At 41.3% G+C, this 12,337-nt stretch overlaps 1 long non-coding RNA gene across 1 annotated transcript; it reads left to right on the forward strand.

The window, feature by feature from the left end:
- Positions 1 to 8,637: 8,637 nt before the first annotated feature.
- LOC308168645 lies at positions 8,638 to 9,607 on the forward strand. The gene is made up of 3 exons (XR_013937738.1): positions 8,638 to 8,741; positions 8,831 to 8,888; positions 9,477 to 9,607. It is a non-coding gene; the product is annotated as an uncharacterized lncRNA (long non-coding RNA).
- Positions 9,608 to 12,337: the final 2,730 nt, after the last annotated feature.

The raw sequence follows: 12,337 nt of genomic DNA on the forward strand, positions 1-12,337 counted from the left end.
AAATATATATATATATATATATATGTTACAGTACATGTGGGAAAACGGTTTATGTTGGCATTTCCGGGGACATGGCAGCATAAAACGCCGACTTACGGTACATGCTGGCATGTCTAACCCCAACCCTAACCCTAACCCTAGCACCTAACCCTAACCCTAACCCTAGTTTTCCCACATGTACCGTATTCCCACATGTACCGTAACATAATTATTAATGTTATTATAGGGAGCTTTGGGAAAACAAGGAAAATAACAAACACGTTTTAAGAGTTTAATTGAAAGGTTGTAGGTTAGACAAATGTTTAATATTGAAAACGTTGTCTTTATGTTGTCTATCTATGATGTCTACGCTCGGCTATATATATATCATCGACCTACAGAGGTCGCTATAGGTCTTCAGAGTTATTACACCTACAGGCAATTAGAACGAGTCAGAAACAGTTGTAGATGAACTCTTATTTCTTAACAAGAAGAAACATTACAGCCATTGATGGGGGAAACGAAGCTTTCGACGCATTGACACATTCAACACAATTGAATAGAGGAGGGTAGACCCTTACTGGCTCAACAGAATAACAAATATGTACACCTGCTGATTATATATCAAGCTCTATTTAGATGTGGAGTGGAGGCTGGTGGAGGGAGAAATCAAATACTATTCCTGATTCCATTCCATGCATTACAATGAGCCTTTTTCTAGAATTTCTAGCTCTATTGTTAGATCTATATCTGCTATTTAATATTAGTTACATCCCAAACATTGGAAATGTGTTCCAATTGACAAAAAGATGCAATAACATTGTATGGATAAAATGACTGTGGAAGTCAAGTGCATGTCTCCGACTGCTGGAATGAAAAGGAACAACATGGTTAGTCTTGTAACCGGTGGGGCTTGGTCACTCCACTGTAGGATAAAATATGATGTTTCAGTGGACTACCTGCCCCTCTTGAGCATACATATGAGTGGCAAGTTTTGGGAAAGTCTACAATCGACTAGACCTCTTTTGAAGAAGAAAAACCCCCACAAGGACTGTCTTGAGGAGAAACATGTTTCATGTTTAGGGAACTTCTGGTTTAATTATTCAGTGCTGTAGAAGATCTGTGGTTCAGGCCATCGTTTAACAAATACAAACAACAACAAATCTGATCTAAATAAGACAAACCATTAATACGTTAACAACCACCTTTTACTGTATCATTTTGTGTTGTTTTTTCCTTCAGTTTTCAATCTTTATATATATTCTCATGCTTTGTTGATATTTACCTCTTTCTCTTTCAAGAATTCCTATTCTGGTAGACTACATACCATTATTGAAAAGAAAAGTAATGTGTCTGACGTAAGCAATGGAATATGGAACATTGGTTGCAGTTGTTACTATCACCACAAGGAGGCAGTTCGTGTTATTGACACAAGAGGCACAGACCTGATAGATGAATCAGAATCAGAATCAGAAGACTTTATTTGCCATGACATGTAAACATGTTATGAATTTGGTTTGGGACAGTGGAGCACGGTTTACTGCAGGACAGGTGCAAGACAGGACAAGACAGTGCAAACCAACATCATAGTGCAAGAGTCATAAATAATATAAATATCAGAAGTGCAAAAAATCAAGTGTTCAAGTGTTCATGTCCAGACAGTCCAAAGCTCTCTGGGTGGGGGTGGAGGGAGGGTAGATAGATAGGGGTCAGGTCAGGTGTGGGGGGGGGGGGGACAGCTGCATTTAGGAGCCGGATGGCTGTGGGGAAAAAGCTGTGTGCGTGTCGGGCCTTCACAGTTTTTAGAGACCGCACCCTCCTGCCTGAGGGGAGCGGGGCGAAGAGACCGTGTCCTGGGTGTGCGGGGTCAGCCATCTTCCTGATCTTCCTGGCCCTCCCCAGAGCCCTACTTTTAAACAGGGCCTCAAGGGGGGGCAAAGGGCAGCCAATCACCCTCTCCGCCGAGCGTATCACCCGCTGCAGCTTGGCCTATGAAGAAAGGGGTCCAACTCCCACATTCAGCCCTTTTTTACCTGCCACCCAGAGGTTTTAGAACTGGATAGGGGCAAGTTAAAGGGTGAAAAGTACACCCAGCCATTGTGTAAACCATACCCTAAACATATGATAATTTCCAATAGTATGTGCCTGAGTATACTACAACTGATAAATGAATGCACATTTCTTTGTGTGTGAACTGAAACGTCATAGACGAATTATTACCCTAACCCTAATGTCCAACATTTGAACACCAAAACCCAAAGCTATTCTAACAAGCAAGCATCCACCAGAACCAGTTGTTTGGGATAAAGATAAACAGTCAAGTCCATCCTCAGTGGAGTCAACACTTTGTATGTGTCTGCATCTTTCCCTGATGTCCTGTTTTGTTTCCCAGGTTTATCCGAGAACTGTTCTGATTGTAATTAGGAATTTGGCCCATCTAGAGCATGTCCATGAATTACAGCTTCCTCTTAAGACAGGGGTTGGCCCGGCAACAATGGCTGGCAGGAAAAGAGCCGGCGTTCCCTCGACTCCCTTGTTTAAAGAACTACTATGGCTGTCAGTTGCCCACGTCATCAAGTTGGGTTGAGACACACAATGTCAAAGAGCTGCTGGCTCAAATACTGGATGAGAGTGTCTGTGGAACAACATGTGCTATTGTCCTGTCACTTCACAACTGGTGCCGTTGCACCGGAAACCATGTTTATGCTCACGAAAGGTGGGATCTTTCTTGGAAATTACTTCATGTCAACATGGGGTCTTTACAACCTGTCATTTTATGGGTGTAAATGTATGAAAGGTAAGAGCCACTGTAGAAATAGAACCAATTATATTTAGACAATTTACAAGACAATTTGAAACTCCACTTTGTGATTTGGAAATGGCCTTTTTGTCTTCAATGAATCTTAATCTTTGTCCACTTTCTCATGCCTGCATTAAATGTAATTAACAACAACCTGGTTAAAGCAAACATTAATTTGTTATTTACAGAGGAACCTATAAGTGTCAAAAGTATGGCAGGCCGCATGCAGTACATATACAGTACCTACTCCTCAAGAATATAAGGATATTACAGTATTCAGTATATACAGGAGAGGTTGGCTTTGTAGGGGGGCAGGACTGGAAACAATATGATCTGAACTCGCCCCTTCTGTGTTTGTGTGCGTACTTGCATGTGTGTATGTGTGTGTGAATGTGTGTGCATATGTGTGTGCCTACATGTGTGCAAGTGTGTGTGTGTGCGTGATGTTGTGTTAACCCCTGGCATGATGTCCAGGGCCAGGGTGCAGAGGGAGGGGGCCAGGAAGGACTCTCAGAATGGGAAGTGTGGCATGACATTTATAAACTCCACACAGTGTTTACACCTCAGACACAATCTTATCTTCTCGCACGATATTACGTTCTGGAGAGGAAACGTCTGGAGCTGCGTAGTGTTTAGGCTGTCACTTTTGGAACTGGAGATCAGAAGAGGGATTTCTACTTTCTCAAAACCACAACACTATCAGGGATTGGACTTGCTTTGCCTGCCTGAAAATAATTTCAGGTATTTAATTTAAAGGAGACTTCTGGAGCGGCATAGTGCTTTGATTACAACACCCTCTTAGTTCATAGTTGGACCCCATTTGAACGGGACTTCTTGGCTGCTTCTAATTAAGGGTTTAGGTACTGTACTGTACCTCTGTTGCTATAAGCAGCTATGTACAATAGCAGCTACTCTCAGGCAAAGTTCGGACTGGAGGCCAAGAACAAGCTCCACAAACCGCAGGGCAAGAGCTGCGGTTACTACATGCGCATTGTCTTCTTCTTCTCCTCGCTCATCCAGTCACTCATCATCGTCAGCCTGGTGCTCTTCCTGGTCTATGGGAAGTCCCAGGACTCGGCGGGCGAGAAGCGCATCCAGGACCTAGAGCAGAGCTTCAGTCGCCTCACCCTGGACAACGTGGCCCTCAGGCAGAAGACCAGCAACCTGACTCGGCGCCTGAATGTCACCCTGACTCAACAACAACTCAACAACAAGGACCTGTTTATAATGCGCCACCTGTCCAACATCTCCGGCACAACTATCAGGACTCTGAGTGCAAGAATGGTAAGAGCTGAGGTTGTTAATTGTGTCCATATTCTGAGGTTGATGTTAGGAGAAACCTGTGGGGAAAAGCATGCATCATTTTAAATAGTTTTGAGATAAATGGTGGTGTGTCTTAGTTTATAGTTGAACTAAAAAGAGGGATACAGTGCATATACAGTAGTGGGTTGTCTTTTTTGTTGCTTATCAAATGTGCAAAACAAATACAATTAAATAAAAACTATTATAAGAACAGAACAGTTTTGCTTAAGTTGTTGCTGACTTTCCTATGGATCTATACATTTGTTAAGATATAACATTTAAAACAAAAACAAAATATGTTACATTATTGGCTATTATCAGGATAAGACAGGATAAAGCACATCAAATCAGGGTTTTTTCTATAGTCATAAAGTTAAGAGCTTGATGAAGAAAATTAAGAAAATAAAAAGTCTGAACACACCAACTAAATTGACTACTGCTATTTGGTGAATAAAGTAATGCATGTCTTTCATTGTTGAAAATTCATAGGGTCAGTGTGAAATGGAGAGGAGAACATCACAGATACTACGCAGTGGCTGCCCCCCATGCCTCATGTCCCATAATTGTGGTAAGACAATCATACGTTTTTAAAGTATCTCCAGTTGTACTTCTCCATGTTCCAACTTCCACTCCACTCCCATTTCATCCTTTTTCACAGATTTCCTCCAACTGTTTCTATGGACAAGAACAAGCAGTTTTTTTAACCATTCTACATTGATTGATTATGAATCAAACTGGTAGCATCATTTCAATATCATGATGATTTTAGGAGAGATTATCTGAATCCTTCAAAAACCAGATGACAGAACATGCTGTAAGAGAACATGAATAATTCACTGAGTAGTAATGCTTTATTTTACACTTTTATTCCCACTGGTATTTTCGAGGTAATTCAGTTCTGACTTTTTTTTCCTCCCAAAATTGGTAGCTTCTAGTTACCAATTGGTAGGCGACTTTCTGGTATTTGTGACAATGGAGTAGTTACTAGGTAGTAATAATAATGTAGTTACACTGTTATATCATGTAGTTATTAAGTGAATACTAGATCAATAGGGTACTGTAGAATAAAGCAAAGGGCAATAACTTTGAGAGAGATTCTTGGATTCATCCTTGGTGTCAAAGTAGAATCAAAGATCTCTGAAGAAATGTTTTGTTGTTATTTTTTACAGGCAACAATAACAGCAACCAGGTCCTTCTTCTGCAGGACAAGCTGAAACTAGTGGTGTTCAACTTCACCCAGACGGTCCAGCTGATGAGGATGGAGATGGAGAACACGGTCAAAGAGCGGAACGACCACCACCTCGAGCTCATCGGCCTGCGGAGGGACAAGGCCTCCCTCAAGACTCAGCTGGAGGTCTACGGCAGGAAGTGCAAGGAGGACTTCGTCCGGTCTCTGAGCGGCATCTCCAACGTCACCAAGGCCTTCCTGGAGAAGATCGACTCCCTGTTCCCCGTGTTCACCCGGTTCCAGCTCACCTGCGAAAAACAACACGACCACCTGGAGCAGATCCGCAACAACTGCACCAGCCTCTCACGACAGGTGGAGACCAAGTTCCAACACTACCTGGACGACGTGGGCAACGACGTGTCCAAGATCCAGGGCCGCAGCAGCCATCTGCAGGTGGAGAACAGCCGGCTGGACGAGGACAACAAATGGTGCAGACAGAACCGCAGCGACATGGCCTGGGAGAACAGCCAGAGGCAGCTGAGGACCCAGGAGAAGCACGACAAGGAAACGGAGAAGCTGCTGTTGGAAAGGAGGAGGCTGTATGGTGACAAGGAGCTGCAGGAGTCAGCGCTCAAGGTGAAGGAGGGGGAGATCAACATCCTCAACGACAAGATCAAGCGTCTCAACGCGTCCCTGGCTAACTCCGTCCCCAGGGTAAGGGAAGAGCTGCTGTGTGGTTTATACCAAAACTCTTTTTGTCAATAATCTTTTTTTATTTAGAAAATGTAGTGTGGTATAAAACCATTTAACCCATTTATGGACCTGTTTGTTTTGATGGTGAACTGTGTTAATCCACCTGCTCCATGACATTGCCATTGTTAGCATTAGTGTTGTAGACTTCAGGGATTTCAGGGGTTACCCAGGGTGCGAAATAAGGGGGAGCTCGGGGAGCTATAGCTCCCCTAGTGGTGACATGAGCTCCCCTGGAAACATGGTTTGTGAAATTTTGGGGGAGCTCTAAAATAAAAAAAAATTGCGATGGATTTATTCCAAGTTGTGACGGATTTTACCTTGTGTAATATGATTTGTAGAGGCATACAATCTATTTTGATGTTGGTATTAGGTATATAAATGATATAATAGCCTTTATAGCCTACATATAGGCCTTTATTGGCTACAACTATGCGACAGTAACTTGCAGCGGGGTGCACTGACGCTGAACCCCTCATAGTGATAAGTAGGTGGACAACGCGTGGTGCTGAAATAGCCGACATGCGGTGTGTGGTTTGAAAAAAGTAACGCCAGCTCAGTAAATAATTCAAACTTAATGTTTACTTATAGGCTATGTGAATGTGACTGCACCACACATGTGAACAGTAACAAAGCAAATGCAGTTTAATTTTATGAAAAACATTGACAACTAAATCGGTGCAAAAAAAATATTAAAAAATCTGCTTAGCCTATGCTCCTGAAAAACATTTAATGACAGAGCAAACACGCTACATTACTAGGGATAATAATTACAATGAGCCATTCATTAAAAATAGAAAAAATAATATTAGGCTATTAAATCTCACTTAATGAGAAAACTGGCATCTCCCATCGGTCACTATTTATTGGCTATCTGGTGATATGGACGTATTTGAATGTCTAGAAAAGCGCTATAAGTCTAATGTATTATTATTATTTATTATTATTATGGACGTCACTTTAATCCGGCAGTTCTCAAGGTTTTTATGCACCAATCGATTCCTCTAGCGCGTCTTTATCACATTCATTGACGAAAAGGACGACTCGCATGTATAGGTGGAAGGGAACATTCATTGTGAGCACGGAAAATGCGAGTCTCTCATAACGGCTTTGCATTGATGAAACCAGGTAGGATGAACGCATAGTTCGCTGTCCATTCCTCTTTAAATGCCCTGTTTTCACCGTCAACTTTCCTCTTTAGACCTTTGGAGAGTGACATGATGTTTCTCTTGCTAGCTAGCAGGTTAAATGTTTAGCCAACTTCACCCGGCACCAAACAACCAATCCAATAATAATGTGACCTTGTAAGTCTGGGAGGAGGGGGGAATCATTATCAGAATAAAACTATGTTAAATAATTATTAGAATAAGTTAGGCTGCGCTACATCGTCAGTCCACACATGTATTATTCAAAACTATGGAAAAGGGTGAAACGTTGTTGAGAATCACAACACAAACTCGCTAGTCAAGCCAAAATACAGCAGCGAAATGGATTGGACTGCTACCTAGTTTTAACTAGAACACTACTTTACATTGTTACCTAGTTAACTAGAACACTACTTTACATTGTTACCTAATTAACTACAACACTACTTTACATTGTTAGCAGGCTCACAAAACAAGCCGTGTTAGTTGACTAGCGATGTGTCATTGATTTTCGACAACGCGGAAATGTATTCACATTTTTCGAAAGAAAAGTCAAAGCATTAGAACGTAGAACGGAAAATCGCACGCGCGCTTTGCGCACGGAAAGCCACCGGCCCCGATTTGGCCTGATTTTTTTTTTCCGTCAGGAGATTTTTTTTTTTTTTTGCTTTAATCCCTGGGCTCCCCCGCACACCGTGATTTAATTCGCACACTGGGGTTACCCATCGTTTTATTCACTATTTAGCCCTAGCCACAGCATAATCATCCTGCACTAGAATTTGCATGTATCATATAAATGTGTTATTATGTTGTCGTTTTTACAGCCCTTTTGTCACTGGCCACTAAGTGTGACTAAGACATCTCTTGACGTTAGAATTATAAGGTTCTATCTCCGTTTAGAATTATAAGGTTCTATCTCCGTTTAGGGTAGTTCAGAGATATTGAGCGTCAAAGTTTTTACATTACATTATGTTTTGTGAGATGGAACCTTTGTATTTTATGAATTACTAGCTCAAAAATGTCAACATTTAAAAAATAACACCACACAGGCATTAATAAACACCCAATGGATCAGATTATGTAAAAAACTCAATTTTGACAAAAATGGAGATAGAACCTTGTAATTCTAACGTCACGATCTGTAAACATTAATGGTATGCATTATTGCCATCTTTCATTATGTTTCAGCCTGGTGCACCTAAGCCTGGATTCCAGTTCCCTGGAGCATCAAACACTTTCCCCAAGATAACAAATTCTCTAGGGATAGGCTCAACAGGTCAGGGGTCGTTTGGGATTGGGTCAACCGGGATGGGTTCAACAGGAGTAGGTAGCACAGGGGTTGGTGGACTAGGAATAGGTAAGAAGCCAGTGTCAACTAGGACGGGATATGGCAACACAGGGATTGGAACTGGGTTTGGGTCTACAGGTGGGTGGGGTGTAGGATTAGGATTGGGCAACACAGGATTGGGCAACACAGGACTAGGCGGTGCAGGGTCAGTTTCAGGTGGCATCGGTGGGGCTGGATCAAGCCTGCCATCATCAGCTGGAGGAAGAATGAATGGACCAGTCATGGTCGGCACAAACAACTACATCTTAAGTAAGACTCAATGACGTTTAATAGCTTTGATCACTTTATTCCTATATCCTGTTTTTTGGTGAATGATTGTTGTTTTGTTGTTCTAATAGGCCCTCTCCAACAACACTTACGAGACCTGGATCGCTATTCCAACCCCTCTGGCTCAGTGTGAGTACAGAACAAAACCCCTGTTGATCAGACCCTTAAATAAGTCTGTAAAGCCCAATGCACATGGCGTGCGATATTGTCGCAGAACAACATTCGATTCTCCATTCACACCCACTCACTTCGGTGGTGTGCATTGGGCTTAACACTATTTATGCCTGTTAATTAGTCTAAATCAGACACTCCAGATTATATGTGTAGTAACAATGTAATTAATAAACAAACAACATTGTATTTAGGTTTTTTGGTAACAGGTAGGTCCTTATTTAAAATTGTAAAATTAAAATCTTGTTACTTAGTAGAGCTATTATGACGCAATTGCTAGATTAGGCTACTAATACAAGGTTGTTACTACAATAATTACATTGTTTCTACACAGGTTAAGAATAACATTTAAGATAAAACATGATCAACAAGTGTTGGTTTTGAACATGTCAAAGACCTGAAGCCTTTGAACGACCTCTAATGATAAACTTTAATTCAACTTCAGTGGCTGACAATACTGACAACACAGTATGTAAAGAAAAGTCAGATGCAATATGTATGACATTGATCTGAACAACAATTCCTTTTCTTTTCTTTCTTCTTCAGTGATAAGCCATCCGGGTAATCGATGAAATGATACATTCTGCTCCATCTACAAAACTATATATATTATAACTCCTCATATTGAGTTCTCGTATGTCAATATACTATGTATGATTTTGTGTTTTATTTTTTTTCACCACCAGAAGCTACATTGTAGTATATCATAAGAGCTACTAGCTGCTACTAGTATTCAACATTTGCACTTTTTAGAATTTATTGGCCATAATCAGCAATGCATGTATTATTTGAGTATGTTGATCTAATCATAGCAAATTCTAAATAGGTTGTCGTAAATATGATGTATTCAATTTATATTATATATAATCGTATATATATATTATATATTTTATTAAAAACAACTTTAATGTCCAATTTATTCTTTTAAAATAAATAAAATAAATCTCACACCTCTGACTTTAGATTTTTGTTTTTGTTTTAAGACATAGGCTACTTCATCCAAGACTTTGTTTGTCCCCATTTGCGTCACCCATTGTGAGGGCAATTGTTCCACAGGCGCCACCTCCATCCCTCTTGTAATGTTTCATACATCATTTACTAGCAAACCATTTGATCTAACTGAGATGTTTATGTTTATCTGCCAACCTGTTGTCAACAGGCCAATGGGGGCAGATGGGAGGGAGAGGTACAAACACCGGTGTATACAGACCACATTTTTAACAATACCCTCTGTTCCGTTGGCCGCGGATTTCCATACACTTAACATGAAAGTCTAATGAAAACATTGAGGGAGGGAAGGATGAAGTTATCCATCAAGACTTTTCAGTATGTCCTTTCCCAAAAAGTGGCATTAAAATAGCCTTGGCCACCAAACAACGTTTTCTATTGTTATTGTTCCATCTATGGGATATAAACAGTTGGAAATAGCATCCAAGCAACCCCTTCTCCCATAATACCAACACATACTTTATCAGTCTAAAACAGTATTGTTACTCAATGAGCTGGCTGGCATTGATGTTTAAATGACATGGTGATATGCAGATGTTTGTGGGTCAAGGGTCAGGGTCAATTTTTATTTGAATTCATATCTGGAAAAGAAATTAATATTGAAAACTACTCATACAGTATATTCAGTATATACAATTCACATGATAGGATTCTATTCAAATTGCACAGCCTTTTCCTGAATCGAAATATAAAATGGAACTGACACAAACTGCAGTCGGAGGAATTGATTGAAAGGTAGAGGTAGCGCAACAACTCAACATGTTGATAACAAACATCCTGTTGGGGAGGACGCCAAAGGTAACAGACTGTTAAAGAATAACAAAATTAAAGTGGATTGACTGGACGCCAATTAATAAATAGTAGAGTTCAGTAAGGGAAACCTCTATCCTGTCTAAAGGATATCCTTTGTTTAACATCAAGTGTTTTTCCAATTAGAACATTTGTGTCTCAAGAGGGGATCGTAGGTCGGTGGTCTGAATCCACTTTTGCACACTGAGCTAGAAGACAACATTGCCTCTTAGTTGAAAGAGGTGTGCAAAAGAAAGAAACTGTAATGTTGATACTGAGTAGTTGGATTTTTGCAGAGACTGAGAATGTACACAGAGACTGGGAACGTACACAGAGACTGAGAACGTACACAGAGACTGAGAACGTACACAGAGACTGAGAACATACACAGAGACTGAGAACGTACACAGAGACTGAGAACGTACACAGAGACTGAGAACGTACACAGAGACTGAGAACGTACACAGAGACTGAGAACGTATACAGTGACTGAGAACGTACACAGAGACTGAACGTCTAAGAACGTACACAGAGACTGAGAACATATACAGAGACTGAGAACGTACACAGAGAGGGTTAGGGGGATTCTTTAGGTGCTGTGGAACCCAGGGCCAGAGAGACCACGTCTCCCCGTCACACCCCAACAGCAGGAAGGGAATGGGATATACGCATATTATTACTACCTCCTTCCTAAAGCAGGTTTGTTTTGTCTCTGGCCACTTATGTTCCTTCTTGACCATGAGTGCTAATTGCACTTCCTATTTGCCCGGCCCGCTCTGTAGTCCCATGGTCGCCTGACTGGTAAAGACATTAGGAGGGATAGCCCTTTCTCTTGTTGATACTTGAGCCAGAGGTAAACAGTAACAGCAGCTGGGAGGAAAAACAATGGACTTTAATGACGATGGTTGTCCCTGGTTGTAAGCTGTCCAACCTGGTATCACCTTGGCCTCTTTAGAAGACAAGAATGACGTGGCCTGGGGTGGTCCAGTGGCCTAGCACCGTGGTCTACAGTGCACACATATGCCCATGTCGGCATGGGTTCGAATCTGGCCCATGCCCTGCTGACATGCCCTCTCTCCCATGCTTTCCTGTCTGTCTTCACTATCTCCGTCAAATAGAATGAAAAATATGAGTGGGCCCTACTCTGAAAAAAAGAAAAGAAGAGAAGAATGATGTAATGCAGAGATTGGTGAGGTCAATCACTTGAGGGGGTCAACCTTGGGGTATATGTGGTTTGAACAGTAGCAAGTAACTGTGACCTGAAGACTTGTTGGTTCAGCTGATCAAAACTGTCAATTCATTGGCTCTACTACCCATGTGTTCCAGTCCTCATCCTGCAAAGAGCCAAGATTAGACGGATGATGTAGGCAGAAGATGAACTAATGTCAGACCTGTTTGAAGCATATCTGCTTTATGAATGTGTATGATTCTGGGCAGCATAACGCCTCTTTCCTTCTCACACTTCTGTCCACTACTGGACCCTAACGACCATGCAGAACCAGAAGTACAGCAATTGAGTAGGATCCTCCAGAAGTTGATGCCCTCTAGTGGGCTTTAAGGGGATTTTTAGAGTTTTTTTTTTTAAAGCTGAATCAGAATCAGAAGATTTT

Source organism: Nansenia antarctica (assembly GCF_963989245.1).
Source record: "Nansenia antarctica genome assembly, chromosome: 12".
In the NCBI taxonomy this organism is placed as follows: Eukaryota; Metazoa; Chordata; class Actinopteri; order Argentiniformes; family Microstomatidae; genus Nansenia; species Nansenia antarctica.